Below are 17,180 nucleotides of genomic sequence, written 5' to 3'. Positions count from 1 at the left end.
AGAAGACAGACCCAGAAGAGGTAGCAGGAAAGAAACGGATGTCATGTGGTCTGTGGTTTATCTGAATTTTATCTTCACTGTACCTAAATATGTGTGTAAGATTTCTTTTAACCAAACAGTGCCAACACTCCCACCCTAAAGAGATCACGGTCAACCACTTTTAGTCTTGTTTTTTGGTACTTACTTCAGTATCCATAAATAACATGATTATCCTACCTCATCCACAGACTTCCTATCCTATGTCAATTCATCTCTTTCACACACCTTCCTCCCCCACCCTCATCCTTCCTTTTATCTGCTCGAGAAAATCATTCCGGTTAAATCAATACTCAATGTCTGTATTTTCAGGACAGAGCAAACACTATTCCTAACTGGGACATAAGTCGCCCCCTCTCCATGCAATAACCCACACTTTCAACTCTCAACTCCCTGCCTCTTAGCTCCCAGGACCCCATGTTCCACTGGGGCTCCAGCAGGACCTTCCCCAGGCAGAGAACAGGGCAATGGTGGCATTCACCTCCTGTCTCTTCATCTCAGGGATCAGTCCTACGCTGCCCATCATCCAGGGCCTGCAAACAACTGCTTCCCAGATCCTACCCATGTTCCCCACGGTCTGCGATGGGAACACAAGCATAGTAGCAAGTGGTCCTTCATGGCCAGAAGTGGGAGTCTAGACCTCCTCCCAACCCCCGTTTTCAACGTGGCCTCACCCACTTTCAGGTGGACCTAGATCAGAACTGTCCTTTCCATGAGGTCTGTAGTACAGAGGAGGGTAGTGAGCGGGCTGTGCACAGTACTGTGCAGACGAGGACAAATCATCCTGTCATTAACCCCACCCACTCCCCACCCCACTAATTCTAGTTTTTTTTTTTTTTAGTTTAAAAAAAATTTTGTTTAAGTTTTATTTATTTTTGACAGAGACAGAGTGTGAGCATGAGCTGGGAGGTGCAGAGAGGGAGAGGGAGACACAGAATCCGAAGCAGGCTCCAGGCTCCGAGCTGTCAGCACAGAGCCCGATGCGGGGCTCGAACTCACGAACTGTGAGATCGTGACCCAGGCCGAAGTCAGACGCTCAACTGACTGAGCCACCCAGGCGCCCCACCACCCCACTAATTCTAATTCCTGAGATTTCCCCTATTTTGGGACACAACTGGCATGCTTCTTGCTCCTTCCCTCTGCAGGCACGTAGCTACCCTGCCTGCTAAATCGAAAACACTTCACCCACTTCTTTCCAGTTTACACAATGCTCACGACAGCTCTTCTACACCCTAGTCTAGCTCATACGTTTTGTCCTCATACATTTAGGAACTTTACTCTTTTTAATTGGATTTCAGGAAAGAATATATGTTCAATTTGTCAGGTTTTGCCAAGACACATTTGAACTTTTATTTCAAATGCAAAAGACCTGAAAATGTTTGAGATCCAGTTAAGATTCACTGGAAAGGCTAAGGTAGACTATCCAAGAGGGAAGGAATAGATAACCTCTCTGGAAAGCCAGGAGATGAATCCAAACCAGAAAAGGAGTAATTACCCTTTATTATGAACATAACAGAAATATATGCAAATTAGCAATAATTCTAGTCAGATCTGAAAATAATGGACATTTCCAAATCTAGTGAATACTAAGGAAAACACTCATTTTGTGTTTGGGAATACTCCATGGTACTGAGATCAATAATAAAAGAATAGTTAGTAAGGGTGTCTGGGTGGCTCAGTCAGTTAAGCACCAGACTCTTGGGTTTCCGTTCAGGTCATGATCTCACAGTTCATGAGACTGAGCCCCATGTCGGGCTCTGTGCTGACAACATGGACCCCACTTGAGATTCTCTCTCTGCCCGTCCCCTGCTCATGCTCGTTCTCTCTCCCCCAAAATAAATAAACTGAAAAAAATAAAGAACAGTGAAAGGGCAGTACTCAATTTTCTACCGCTCAATCACATAAAGTGGGGAAATGATGAGGGTCTGGCAGTCAGCCTCAAGCTCCTGAAATATAAAAGCTGCTGCCATGAGCTTACACAGCCATCTACCCTGTAGCTGTCAGGGCCGTTCTCACACAGCACAGTTCTTGTAATGGCTTGCTCTACTTCCTTCCAGAATGTGTGTTCTGTAGAATAGGGGCTCACCAATGTCCAGCATGATGTCCTACAAGCCTGACACACAGCAGGTAGTCAACAAGTATTTGTCATACGACTAAGTCTGAATTTAATAATCCCCAAAGAGTGCAAATTAAGTTGCCTGTGGAGGCAAATAAATATATCTCAATAGAAATTTGGGGTACACATGTGTAATTAAAACCTTTCCATCTTGAAGAACAGAGCCGGAAGCATCACACTTCCTGACTGCAAACTATATTATTTGGAGAGCTAAGACTGCTGTGTGGTACATTTGAAAGTTGTGAAGATAGTATATCCTAAGAGTTCTCATCATGAGGAAAATCACCTTTTTCTTGCTCCTTTATTTCTTTTCATATCTGTAGAGATGATGGATATTAACTAAACTTTATGGTAACCGTTTCACAATCTAGAGGTCAAATCATTAGGTGTGTACCTTAGACTATACAGGGCTGTATGTCAATTACTTCTCAGAAAAACCGGAAGAAAAGATCTTATAGACAAAAATGGTATTACAAAGCTATAGTAATCAAAAAAGTATGGTACTGGCATGAAGACAGGCACATAGATCAATGAACCACAAAAGAGAACCCAGAAAAAAACCCCACACATATATGTTCAATTACTTTATGGCAAAGGAGCCAAAAACACACCATGGGGAAAGACAGTCTCAAAAACAAGACAGCCACTACAAAAGAATAAAAATGAACCATTACATCATACACAAAAATCAACTCAAAATGGATTTGAACCTAGGACCTGAAACCTTAAAACTCCTACAAGAAAATACAAGGGGCAAGCTCCTAAACACTGGTCTCTCGGCAATATATATATATATATATAATATATATGTGTGAATATATATATACATGTATATATATATATATATATATATATATATATATATATATTATACATATATATACATATATATTATTTGACACCAAAGCAAAGCAATAAAAGCAGAAATAAACAAGTGGAACTACATCAAACCAAAAGGCTTCTGCCCAAGAAACAAAACCATCAACAAAATGAAAAGCAACCTACAGAATGGGGAAAATATGTGCAAATCATGTATCTGATATGAGGTTAATCCCCCAAATATACAAATAACTCATGCAACCCAACAGAAAACAATCCAATTAAAAAAGTAGCAGAGGGTCTCAATATAGGCAACTTCTCTTACTGCACTTGATTTCATTGTGCTTCACAGATATTGCATTTTTTACAAATTAAACGTTTGTGGCAACTCTGCACAGAGTGAGTCTATTGGTGCTATTTTCCAACAGCATTTGCTCACTCATGTCTGTACCACACTTTGGTAATTCTCAAAATATTTTTTGTTATTATTCTACTTGCCATGGTGATCTGTGACCAGTGATTTTGACTTGCTGAAAGCTGAGGTGATGATTAGCATTCTTCACTAATATTTTTAAGTATGTATAATTTTTTTTTCATACATAATGCTATTGCACACTTAACAGACCACAGTATGTTGTAGACATAACTTCTACAAGCACTGGGAAACCAAAAAATTCATTTCACTCTACTGCAATATTTGCCTAATTGCAGTGGACATTTTTTCAAAAAAGACATCCAGACTGCCAACAAGTACATGAAAAGGTGCTGAACGTTTCAGTAATCATTAAGGAAATGTAAATCAAAACCACCATGAGATATCACCTCACACCTGTCAGAATGGTTACCATCAAAAACACAAGAAATATCAAGTGTCAGCAAGGATGTGGAGAAAAAGGGAGCCCTTGTGCACTGCTGGTGGGGTTGTAAACTGGTGCAGCCACTACAGACAGCAGTATGGAAGATGCTCAAAAAAAAAAGAAAACACAGAACTACCACGTGACCCAGCAATTCTACTGCTGGGTGTTTATTGGAAGGAAATAAAATTGCTATCTCAAAGTGATATCTACACCTTCTTGTTCATTACTGCATAAATTACAACAGCCAAGACACAAAAACAACTTAAGTGTTCACGGATAAAACGTCACACACACGCGCGCGCGCGCCCTGGAATACTATTCAGCCATAAAAATGGAAGGATGCCCTGCCATTTGCAACAACACAGATGAACCTTGAGGGCATTATGTTACATGAAATAAGTCAGACACTCTACAATCTCACTTACGTGTGGAATCTGAAAACAACCAAACAAGCTCAGAAACAGAAGAGGGGTGAAGGAGGTTGAAAGGTACAAACTTCCAGTTCTAAGATAAGTAAACCCTGGGGATGTCAAGGACGGTATGGCGACCACAGTTACCAATACTTTACTGTGTTGTGTTGAAAGCTGCTAAGAGAGAGTAAACCTTAAAAGATGCCATCACAAGGGGAAAAAATATGTATGTGAGGTGAGAGAGGTTAACTAAACTCATTGTGGTGATCATTTCACAATATATAAATAGATGGAATCATCATGCTGTACACCTGAAACTAATACAGTGTTCTATGTCAATTATATCTGCATCAAGAAATTTCACAGGGGCATCTGAGTAGCTCAGTCAGTTAAGCATCTGACCAGCTCAGGTCATGATCTCACAGTTCATGGGTTCCAGCCCCACATCAGGCTCTATGATGACAGCTCCGAGCCCGCAGCCTGCTTCAGATTCTGTGTCTCCCTCTCTCTCTCTCTGCCCCTTCCCCTGCTCATGCTCTGTCTCTCTCTCAAAATAAATAAACATTAAGAAAAAAAAAAGAAATTTCATGTTGCATCTTGAACATGTCAGAAACAAGCACACAGAAAATGACAACCTACAGTTTTGCCATCTCTACAGATTTCATCATAAAAATGGAAGTCTGCAAAGAATCAAACTATGAAACTATGAACGATCTGAGTTATAACTTCTCTTTTAAACAATTTATTAAACAAAATGGGCATACCATCTTGATCTAAAAATTTGGGAACTGCAGTATGAAACCCAAACTGTTAGTTTTTCTGCCTTGCCTTAAACAATTTCAATTTTACCCAAAGTGGGTAATGTGTCCAAATCTAATGGATATTAATGTACGGAAATTTTTATTAAAACCTCTAGTATTTTACAGTTCTTATAACAGCATAAATGTAAAAAGCTTAAATTTTGTGAAATGTGAAAACTTTTTATTCAAGGAAAAAACAAACTTCCTTTCATAAGAATGTCATCTGCAAACAAGAGGGAGTAAAACTAGGAACTAGTGATTGGTACAGGCACAAAAAGAACTGGTAAGATATAAAAGATTGAAAGATAATAAAGACTTTTTTTTAAACGTTTCGTAATGTAAAATTAATTAAATAGAACATAAATGTCTCTCTCCTTATAAAGCAAAGACATATAAGTATCTCACAAAAATATATAGCAAAGAGGTATAAATACTTGCTTTTAGACAACACCACTAACTTTGCATTTCCACATTGTTGGGCCAAGGAAAATTTTTTGTAAATGTTTACTTATTTATTTTGAGAAAGAGAGAGAGAGTTAGCATCAGCAGATGAAGGGGAGGGAGAGGGGAGGGAGAGAGGGAGAGGGAGGGAGAGAGGGGGAGAGAGGGGGAGAGAGGGAGGGGGAGGGAGGGGGAGGGAGGGGGAGGGAGGGGGAGGGAGGGGGAGGGAGGGGGAGGGAGGGGGAGGGAGGGGGAGGGAGGGGGAGGGAGGGGGAGGGAGGGGGAGGGAGGGAGAGGGAGGGAGGGAGAGGGAGGGAGAGGGAGGGAGGGAGAGGGAGGGAGAGAGAGAGAATCCCAAACAGGCTCCCTGCTGTCAGTGCACAGCCCGACCCGTTTCTTGATCTCCCGAACCCCGAGATCATAATGGGAGCCGAAATCAAGAGTCAGACACTTAACCCACTGAGCCACCCAGATGCCCCTGGACGAAAATTTTAACCAGTGATATAAACTGATGTCATCAGTGTAAGTTTATTAAGTTACAAGCACATACACTGTATTCTTGGCATAACTTTGTTTTCTCTTAATTGAAGTGGTTTTAAGTTTTTATTTTAATTCCAATTAGTTAACAGGCAGTGTTATATTAGTTTCAGGTGTACAATACAGTGATTTAACACTTCCATACATCACCCACTGCTCCTCATAACAAGTGCATCCTTGATCCCCCACCCACCTCCCCTCTGGTGACCATCAGTGTGTTCTCTATAGTTAACAGTGTACCTTGGTTTGCCTCTCTTTTTCCCTTTGCTTATTTGTTTCTTAAATTTACATATGAGTGAGATCATATGGTGTGTGTCTTTCTCTGATGGACTTATTTCACCTAGCAGAATACTCTCTAGCTCCATCCATGTCATTACAAATGGGAGGTGATTTCTCAACTACTTTTACTAAAGTGTTTCGAACACTTAACCGCTAACTCTATAATATTAAAGGAAACTACTGTTAGCTGTCTACAGCAGTTCACACAAAGCATACCTAATTTTGTTTACTGGGCAGGAAAGAAAAGAGAGAAGCAGTCTTACGGTAGTCTCTTTAGCAGCAAAGGCTTTCATGACGTGCTCCTGTTAAAAACCAGCCTTTGGGTCATCACGTACACAGGTTTACGAGCGCCTGTTTGCCTAGCACTGCTCTAGGTACTCAGGACGTGGTGGACAACTCAGAAAGGGGGGGCGGGCAGATAATACACATAAAAACAAGATGAATTCAGACAGTGCCAAGTCCTATAAAAAAAATAAAAGGCAATGGTGAGGCCTCCTGAGACGATTAATTTTATGTGTCAATTTCACAGGCCACCAGCCCAAGGCTGGTTAGACACAGTTTCTGGGTGAGATCAACATCTGAATGGGTGCACTCAGTAAAGCGACTTCCCTCCCCACAAAAGTGGGCCTCCTCCAATCCACGGGGGGCCTGGGCCTATTAGGGTGGCTGGTCAGCTCATCTCATCTTCTGACTTGGGACGGGGATTTACACCATCAGCTCCCCTGGCTTTACTTGGACAGGAACGCAACACCAGCTTTCCTGGTCTCCAGCTTACAGATTTGGGGACCTCCCAGCCTCCATAAACAAAGAGCAAAACCAATCTCCATGTGTGTGCGTGCATGTGTCCTGTGGGTTCTGTGTCCCTGGAGAACCCTGCCTAGTACAGCTCCTTTACACTGGCTGGTCACATTGCCATGGCAGTGTCATTAGTGTTCATCAGATATTTGTAGTTCTTGTCCCTGGCACTAGCAGGACTGAACTCCCCCACTGCCCTTAAATTAGGTTTGGCCACGTAACTAGATTTGGCGAATGGAATCTGTGTAAAAAGGATCTATACCAATTCCATTTGGGAAGATTTAGAACCTCTCTCTCTCTCTGATAGGCTATGCCCTTTTTTCTTTATGCCATGGGTAAAGCCAGATGGTGGCTGCTGTGTCACCCTACGTCCCAGAATGAGGACAGTGCACAGCAGTGTTCCCAGACCATCTATAAGGGACGTGTCAGATGGGCAAGAATCACTCTTCTTTAAAGCCACTGAGATGTGGAGGTTGCTTGTTATGGTAGTATAACCTAACCAATCCTGATGATCCTAGAATATTAGGGAGATTCTATTTGAGGTAAGACCTGAATGATGAAAAAGAGCTAGTCGTGTGAGAAAGCCTGGGATGGAGGAAGGCAGAACGCACAGTGACTGTAACGTGCAAAGAGACAGAGAGGTATGCTGAGATCCGAAGTCCAGAGTGACCACACCAGTGTGGATTTCCACATAATTTCAATAGGCAGCAACAAACAGGATTTTAAACTTCAGAAGAACAGAAGAGGCAACAATCTGATTTAAGAAAGTAATCCTTAGATGACAGAATAAAGATTTTTCTATTTTATCCTCTTCTCTAAAAGCAACAAACAAAACAAATATCTTTGAAGAACATATACTCTACGAAAAAATGAAAAAAGATAAAAAGATAAATCAACTATAAATGTTCTGGCCAAAGAGTGAAAGATCAAATTTACACAGGGGTGTAGTAATGAGAAGCAAGCCACCGGCCTACAACTCCAGGAAAATTTGGGAACAGGAGGCAGCAGGTGCAGGGATAACCAGGGATGCTGAATAAATGGCCTTACTTAATAGACTGGATAAGAAGCCATTAGACTCCTGCATCTGTAATGCCATCAGGCAGGTTCAATCAGACATCCACCCATCCGCATCCCTGAGGGAACAGGAGACAAAGGCTATGAATAGGTAGAACCAGAAAGTGCATCTGGCAGAAACAAGGGTGGTGGTGATATACAAGCGAAAAACAGGAGGTTCAATAAAAAGCTACACGATGAATTGTAAATACCTGGCAGCTCCTTTCTACCACTAAATTCCAGGTACCCAATCTCAGGCTCAGGCAAGAGGCCAGATGAGAACTTTGTGGAGAAATTAAATTATCACAGACACTGATGTCCGAGGGAAACTAAGAAGCAGCCATCTGGCCCACTGACATCCTTACTGTAAAGCCCATATGCAGAATTTCATATATCTTTCTAGTGCCTCACCCTTAAATATGGACGGACAGCCAAGGATCACCAGACACTGGTGAACAGTTTCTCAATAAAACAAAGAAAAAGGTCGTATCATGCAAACAGAAAACCAGGGGAGGTGGGAGAGGACATGATACTTAAACAGAAAATGCAGGAATAGTAAAGATTTTCAAAATACACATAACAAATATCCAAGAGATGGAAAAGAGAATGTATCTATGAACCCATAAATAGAACATTGTAAGCAGGAATATTGAGAAAATATTTAAAGATGATGAATAACAAACCCTGCTAAAGGAATAGAAGATAAGTTTAGGCTATGTCCCATAAAGTTGAAGAAAAAGACAAGAAACGCACAACAGGAGACCAGAGGAGAAAATCTTATAGGTGATACAATATCCGAATAACAAGAGTTTCAGAAAGAGTATCTGGAGGGGAGAAAGTTATCCAAGAAATAATTCAAGGAAAGAACCTAGCAATGAAGACAGGCATGTGCAGGGGAAAGGGCCCATCAGGTGCCCAGCACAGGAATGGGAGGAGGGCCAAAGCACGCTGCCTTCAAAGGTCAGAACACCAGCGGAAAGCAGCAGAGCCCCCAGGCTGCCACAGTCTGAGATGTTTCGGATTTCTCAACAGCAATGTAGAAGCTAGGAAATGATGGGAGAATGCCTTACAAATGCTGAGGAAAAATTATTTTCAACCCAAATTTCTGTAACTATGCAAACAATCAACTAGTGAAGGTTGAATTTACTGCGAAGAGATTTTCCATCTGCACATAACCCAGAAAAGAATGCCCTATGCACCCCTTTTCAGGAAGCTATGAATATGAATAAATACACCATAATTAAGGAAGACCTGGGAACCCTGTGCTATGTAGGAAACAGGACTGAACACAGGAAGCAGACAGCAAATTCCTGGAGCGAGTGCTCTAAGGCAGAACCGGAGTATCCAGTCCACATCAGAGAGAAACATAAGAGGGATCAGGGTGAAATGGAGAATTTCTTAGATTCAATAAACACACAAACTTATATTATAAACAATAAACAATACACATAAATTTATGGATATCCTTGCAGAAATCTTAAATAAAATTTTTGCAAACAGAACCAAACAGCACATTAAAATAAATGCAGTTTTCCAGGAATGAAATGATGGTTCAATATTAGGAAATACATTAACATAATTAACGTGAGAAGAGCTAAGAAGAATATGATCACCTCTGTAAATGCTGAAAAGGCACTTGACAAAATTTAACATCCATTCATGTAAAAAAAAATGAACTGAGGGAACTATGTGTACATATACATGCATGTAGCAACAAAGTCAGCATTAATGAATTATTAGAGAATTCTCTGCTAGAGTAAATAAAGAATTATGGGTCCTCACTACATTGTTCTCATTTAATACTGCACTGGAGGTACTTATCAGTGCAGTTACACAAGAGGAAGCAATCAGAGGAACAGGAAAGGGGGGGGGGGAAGGTAGCAATACCTCTATTTGCACACACAGATGGTATGATTATGTATCCAGAAAACTAAGAAGAATAAAAAATTCAATCAAAATACTTTATTTAATAGGATAAAAAATTAACATGCAGCAGTGTCTTCATATACACAATTTAGAAGAAACAAAAATATATCCCATTTATAACAAAAGATTAAAAACAATGAAATATCTAGTAGTCATAAACTTAAAGAAATACACAAACCAATATGGTGAGAGTTATAACATGCTCCTGAAAAACACAAATGTAAAATTGAATAGCTGGAAAGATACCATGTTCTCAGGTAGAAAGGCTCAGGATCATCAAAATGCCAATTCTTTCTAAGTTAATTTAGAAGTTAATACAATTTCAATCAAATATTCAAAATTATTTTCTTAAGAAAGAAAACAGTTTCATAAAACTTCATTAGGAAGAATAGCAAGAATTTTCACAAAAAGAAAAACAATGAGGAAGAGCTAACCCTACCAGGAATTAATACATAACTAATTATTAGTAAATATAATTAATAAGTGCAGGACTGGCACATGAAAAGAGATTAATGCATGAAGATAGAAAGTTGAGATTTAGTCCCAAGTGCTTACGGAAATCTTTTAGAAGAGTAATCTGGGACTCCATTTTACCATTTCTCACCTATCAGACTATTGGAAGTAGAAGAGCCTGGCAAGATCCTCTGCTGTACAGCAGCACAGCAACAACCCTCCTCACACCCTGCTGGTAAGAACACAAACACCACAGTCTTCATGTGAGGAAGGTGGCAGTAACCACCAAAATCATGTATGCATTTACTAGTTGGGCTAGCAATATCACTGACACAATCACAAATGATATGCGCAAAAAGCCATTTATTATAGCGCTATCTGTAATATTAAATCAATAGGGGACTGGTTAAACATAGCATGGGGCACCCACCCAGTGGAGTACAAAGCAGGTGTAAAAAAGAACGAGAGGTCATGTGAAAAGGCAACCAAGAAATGGGCTTCATGAAAATTAAAAGTTTTGCTTCATAGCACACCATCACGAAAGTGAAAAGACAATCCACAAGACAAAAACTATTTGTAAATCATATATCTGAAAAAGGACTTCTATGCACACTCTACAAAAAAAAATTCTTACAATTTGATAATAAAAAGACAACCCACTTATAACATGGGCAATGATACAAAAAGATATCAGGATATAAGGAGACATTTCTCCAAAGAAGATAAACAAATGACCAACGACCACATGAAGAGACGCCCAACATCATCGGATCACTAGGAAAATGCAAATCAAAACCAAAGTGAGATATTACTTGACACTCATAAGAAAACTCTACTCAAAAAAACAAGACAAAAGCAAGTGCCAGCTAAGATGGGGAGAAGTTGTATCCTCACACAACGCTAGTGGGCAGGTAAAATGATGCAGTGGCTTTTGAAAATAGTGTGGCAGTTTCTCGAGAGGAGGCATATGACCCAGCAATTTTTCTAGGCAAATGACCAAGAGAATTGGAGAGATGTTGGTCAAATGGTATAAGCTTCCAATTCGAAGATAAATGAGTTCTGGGGGCGTAATGCATAGCACTGTAATTACAGTTAACAATACTATATCGTACACTTGAAAGTTGCTGAGCAGTCAGATCTTACATGTTCTTACCACAACAGAAATCATAACTATGAGATGTGATAGAGGTGTTGGCTACCTCCATGGTATAATCATATGGAAATACATAAGGTATCAAATCAACACACAGTACACCTTGGTATGGCAATTAGATCTCAATCAAAAAGAAAAACCTATGTCCAACAAAACTTGTGCGGATATAGACATAGCAGCGTGATTCGTAACGGCCAAAAAATGAAAACAACGCAAATATCCATCAACTGATGACTGGGTAAATAAAATATGGTCTATCTACTAGGTTATTGCTCATACAACGGAAAACTCCCGAACCATAAAACGGAAGGAAGTACGGACACCTGTTACATGGGTGAACCTTGAACATGATGCTCAGTGAGAGAATCCAGACTCAAAAGGCCACATGCCCTAGGACCCCAATGACAGGAAACATCCAGAATGGGTCCATCTACAGAGACAGCAAGCAGAGGAGGGGCTGCCTGGGCTGGGAGAGGTGAATGGGGAATATGTTAATGGATTCGGGGTTTCCTTCTGGGGTGTGAAAATACTCTAGGATTAGAGAGTGAAAGCGCTGCGCCACCTTGAGAATGTGCTAGAAACCACTGAACTGCGCACTTAAAACACAAGTCACAGAAGCCAAAGGACACAGCTTATTCACATGAGGAGTCTTACAAAAGTAGAATTACATGAATCTTCTGTGTTTTAATAATTAACATGTTGCCATACACACACACACACACACACACACATATATATATATATTTTAACTTTATTTATTTTTTGAGAGAGCAAGCAGGGGAGGGGCAGAGACAGAGAGAGGGAGACAGAGAATCCCAAGCAGGCTTCACACTGTCAGTAAGGAGCCCAATGTGGGGCTCAAACTCAGGAACCGTGAGATCATGACCTAAGCTAAAACCAAAAGTTGGATGCTTAACTGACTGAGCCACGCAGGTGCCCCTTTGCCACAGATTTTAAATCTTAATGCTTATTTTTGAGACAGAGGGAGAGAGAGCACAAGGGCAAGTGGAGGAGGGGCAGAGAGAGAGGGAGACACGGATTCTGAAGCAGGCTCCATGACCTGAGCCGAAGTCAGACGCTTAACCAGCTGAGCTACCCAGGCACCCCCTGCCATGTATTTTAAATCTAAATTACTTTCCTCAAGTTCCCAAGACCTAGGTATCAAACACTCAATACTGTACATAGTAGCTGATCCTTAATAACAGAAAACAACAATTAATTATAAAATTCAGTTTAAAAAAACTTAAAACTCTTTATAATATCCTCTTCTACCACCAAAAAATATCAAAGAAATGTCAGATTATATACTGCCAAGTTTCAAGTATCAATGAAAAGATCTGTACCTACATAACCTAAAATATTAATATGAAGGTATTTTTTGTTTGTATTCCTAATCTGACTCAAACTACTTTGTGCTTTTACTAGGTAGGTACTCGGAGTCATGTGCTGGATAGTGATGAAAATGCAGACCATACTATGCTGTCTCTCAAAAGAATATAATCCACCAATCTACCTCCAAATGTATGGTTTTCACACTATCTAAACGTGACAGCACTAGTTGTTTTTTCTTTCTAATTTAAATAAGTCTTTAAGCTAAAGTATGTATCATATCTGATTATATTTATCTTAAGAAATTAATCACCTGACAAGGAAAAAAGCTTTTCCAAAGAGTTACTGTTACAGGACTCATAAGTAAAACAACTAAAATACAAAAACAGTTTATCCTTATTTAAAAACAAGACATGTAAGAACTGTTGAGTCATGATATTGTACACCTGAAACTAATAGAACACTGTATGTTAACTATACTGGAACTTAAAATAATTAAAAACAAGATGTATAAATCTTCCAAATAAGTATGATTTTTTTTTGTTTTTAATTTATTTTTGAGAAAGAGTACAGGGAAGGGGCAGAGAGAGAAGGAGGCAGAGGATCTGAAGTGGGCTGTGAGCTGTCAGCACACAGCCCGACGCGGGGCTCAAACCCATGAACCATGAGATCACGACCTGAGCTTGTCAGCTGCTTAACTGACTGAGCCACCCAGGTGCCCCTGATGATGATTTTTTTTTTAAGCACTAAAATTTCCTTAAAGCAAGGTGACTGGCAATCAAACATCTATCAGACACAGCCTAGCTGCTTAGACAGCATGTAGAGATAGCAAACACGTTTCCCTAATAATCCAGGGTCGTCGCCATGCACAGAGACACCTACCTACCTACCTACCTACCTACCTACCTACCTACCTACCTACCTACCTACCTCGGGGTGTCACAGAGCAGGCGTCTATGCTGTGGGGCTCTTAGCAGAATCCCTGACGTCTACCCACTAGACGCCAATAATTTCTCCTAAGGCATGACAGTCAAAAATGTCCCAGGTCTCCAGACATTGCCACATGTCCTGTGGTGAGCTCATGTTGCAAATCAGACATGCTTTTTACATATGTGCGCTTGACTTTTGTTAATTTTCTATCTCCTCCCTTACTGTTCACCACTGACCCACTAACCTCTTCCCAGTATGCATGTTTCTTAAAAGATGCACTTTTCCTTTAAAAGCTGTTTCAAATATCCACCAAATATCAGACCACCACCCTGATGACAGATGGTTTCCCAGGGTCATGCTGTAAGAGGGTAGGAGTTCTCCTCTAAATAAAGGGTATGAGTTTTTAGATTTCTAACCACTATGGATATCAGTTAGCCTCTCTAGATTTTTGGTCTTTTCATTCTTTTTTAAGTTCTCTCTGTATGCCCAACATGAGGCTCGAACTCACACTCCCAAGATCAACAGCCACACGTTCCAACGACCCTTGTTTTCATTTTCAGTCAAAAACAAAGGTGCAAAAATTGTATCCTGTCTTATTGTGCTTTTCTTACGTTGCCACTGAGGCCAAATAGGTCTTCCTTTTTTTAACATGTGTAACCCTTTTCTACACAAGTGCTCATCTGTGTTCTCTGCAGATAAAACTACTAGGAAAAGATGTCCAATTAAAGGAAGTCAAAACAAGAGGAATTTTCTCATATTTCACTTGTAGCCATGAACTTTCAGGTAAAAATAAAAGATACAAACATGAAATGAACATAAAAACCCTGACACAGAAAGACTTCAGATACCTACCTACGGCAGATTCTCATCATTTGTAGAACTCACACGTGTGAACTCCCCTCTTGCTGAAATCCGTACCTGTGGCCGCAGTCACTCAGGACAGGACACTTTCCCAGCTTCCATTCCGCCTCCTGTTCCAGCCCAGACAGTAAACAGTGCCCTTTCTGCGGTCTACTTAATGCATGGTTTTTGCATTTCTGCGCGCTGCTGGTGATCTCCCAGCTTGAACAGTCTAAGCGAGGGCTCCTGAGCACAGCAGGCTGTGGCTGCCTCATGGAGAGGGTGCACGTGTCAGGTAGGCCTCATTCAGGCAGCCGGTCACAGGGCTGTCCCTAACAACTCACCTGCCCCGTCACCCAGAACCAGGCAGGAGAAGTGCGCCCACTCGTGCCTGAGGCTACTCCAGAAAGTGCTACGGTAACATCTACGGTGCTCAAAAGATGGAAAAGCAGCTGCATTCATGGATCCAGGAGATGATAACAGATCAAAAAGTGTAGTGGACGGCATTGTTCTGAGGTGAAAGTCCAAGAAATTTACAGTCCAGTTACCTGGGGTCAAGAAAACGCTAGACCCTCCTCAGGTAGTGCTGGCTGCCTGCCATGTTTCAAAAAGTGACACCATATGAAAAAAGGTTAAATTTGCCTGCATATACTGGCTTGTTTTATAAGGATTTTAGCAAATGACACTGTAGAACAGAAATGGCATTTCGGTTTACAAAAACGTGAGCAGAGGGCTAGCAGGAACGTAACCCTGTGTTTTTCCCTCAGAAGCAAAGGATCAATGTTGGTGAATTCCCTGTCTGTGGTGACCTGACATAACATTACTATGAATAAAAAGATGGACTATAATTATAATAAAATGTAATCTTTACTTTTCAGAGGTTTTAAATAGTCATTTTTGTAACATGATAAAGTGAACATCCTGCAAACCATTTTAAGCAGGGAGATGAAGAAAACCAAAGCTTTTATGAGCTTTCCAGTTAGATATACAGCCAAGGCTGATCACTGCCACCATGGCAGAGTATTCCCTGTCCTATAACTCACTCATAACATTATTTCCTAACAAGTCAGTTAAAATGACATGATCACGGTCTTTCAGGAACTTAAAAAACTATGAACAGGGTCATAATGTTTGTGTCGAGAATTATTTTTTGAAGCCATTATTTACAACACAGCAACCATACCAGCCCATGCTAAGTTAGCCAAAAGGCGTTGTTTCTCAAATATTTTTTTCCAAGAGGAATCTGTCATAATTTGCAGACTGTACACTGGTAAACATCAACTTTGAAGGACACATAACAATTCTGTACTTCAGAAGCGACAGAGTATGAACTATTTAGGTACACATCAGCACTGTGCTAAGGAGTTCAACAGCAGAGGGACAACAGGAAGGTCCATGTCATCCGCTGTAGAGAGCTTATACTACAGGTAACACTTATCGCTTAATAAATGTTTGAATGAAGGGTCACCTCGGTGGCTCAGTCAGTTAAGCATCCAACTCGGTTTCAGCTCGGGTCATTATCTCACAGTTCCTGGGTTTGAGCCCCATGTCAGGCTCTGCATTGATAGTGTGGAGCCTGCTTGGGATTCTCTCTCTCCAGCCCTCCCTGACTTGCTAGCACACGCTCTTTCTCTCAAAATAAACTTTAAAACAAATAAATCTTTGAAGGAATTTAATCGGTTTATATAGACCTCTCTTTCTTCCTAATACGTTTGCCTATAAAATATCATCTCTTTAATGCATGAAATTAGACCAAACTTTGCAGGTGAACTTTTCCACTGTGTAGATTCTGATTACATGAGACTCAATGAGAATTTTTTAAAACCCTTGGGGCGCCTGGGTGCCTCAGTCAGCTAAGTGTCTGACTTCGGCTCAGGTCATCATCTCCCAGTTCATGAGTTCGAGCCCCACATCGGGCTGTGTGCTAACAGCTCAGAGCCTGGAGCCTGTTTCAGATTCTGTCTCTCTCTCTCTGCTTCTCCCTGGCTCTGTCTCTCTCTCAAAAATAAACATTAAAAAAAAAATTTTAAACCCTCAATTATTTAGCAGTCCACTTAAGGATATTTTACTCTCATGAAGGAGCAAATCTTATTTTACTGTACGTGAATTTTATTATAATGAATGACAAGAGGAGAACTAAGAAGTTACGGGACCATTTTGCAGCTCACAGATCGCAAACACACAAAGCAGGGGGAGACAGTGGCACGCGGGCTCCCGGCACGCACTCTTGCAACAGCGGCAAACATCGAGAAAAGAATGCATTTCAGCTGACATCTAACCTCTGAGCAGGCCTGGGTAATACACATTCTTGTCTTGTTTTTTATATTGAATTGATGTAATAAACATATCAAAGCTTATAATATCTTTGAATTCCATGTTTTATTACATCTTCCAGAAACTATGAAA

General features: G+C 40.6%; 1 protein-coding gene across 10 annotated transcripts in view; it reads right to left on the bottom strand.

The window, feature by feature from the left end:
* The window catches only part of ZMYND11 (zinc finger MYND-type containing 11), a 133,557-nt gene that overhangs the window by 103,781 nt on the left and 12,596 nt on the right, over window positions 1-17,180 (bottom strand). Inside the window, exon 1 of one of the 10 annotated variants that reach the window (XM_042944713.1) lies at window positions 14,787-16,222. The exons of the other annotated variants lie outside the window; for them this stretch is intronic. The gene's annotated coding sequence lies outside the window, so the exon portion shown is untranslated. Of the gene's footprint in view, window positions 1-14,786; window positions 16,223-17,180 lie in introns of those variants that run through there. 10 annotated transcript variants of the gene reach the window in all.

The sequence above is a fragment of the Panthera leo genome, chromosome B4 (assembly GCF_018350215.1).
Source record: "Panthera leo isolate Ple1 chromosome B4, P.leo_Ple1_pat1.1, whole genome shotgun sequence".
NCBI classification, from domain to species: Eukaryota; Metazoa; Chordata; class Mammalia; order Carnivora; family Felidae; genus Panthera; species Panthera leo.
This window is presented reverse-complemented; position numbering and strand designations above follow the sequence as displayed.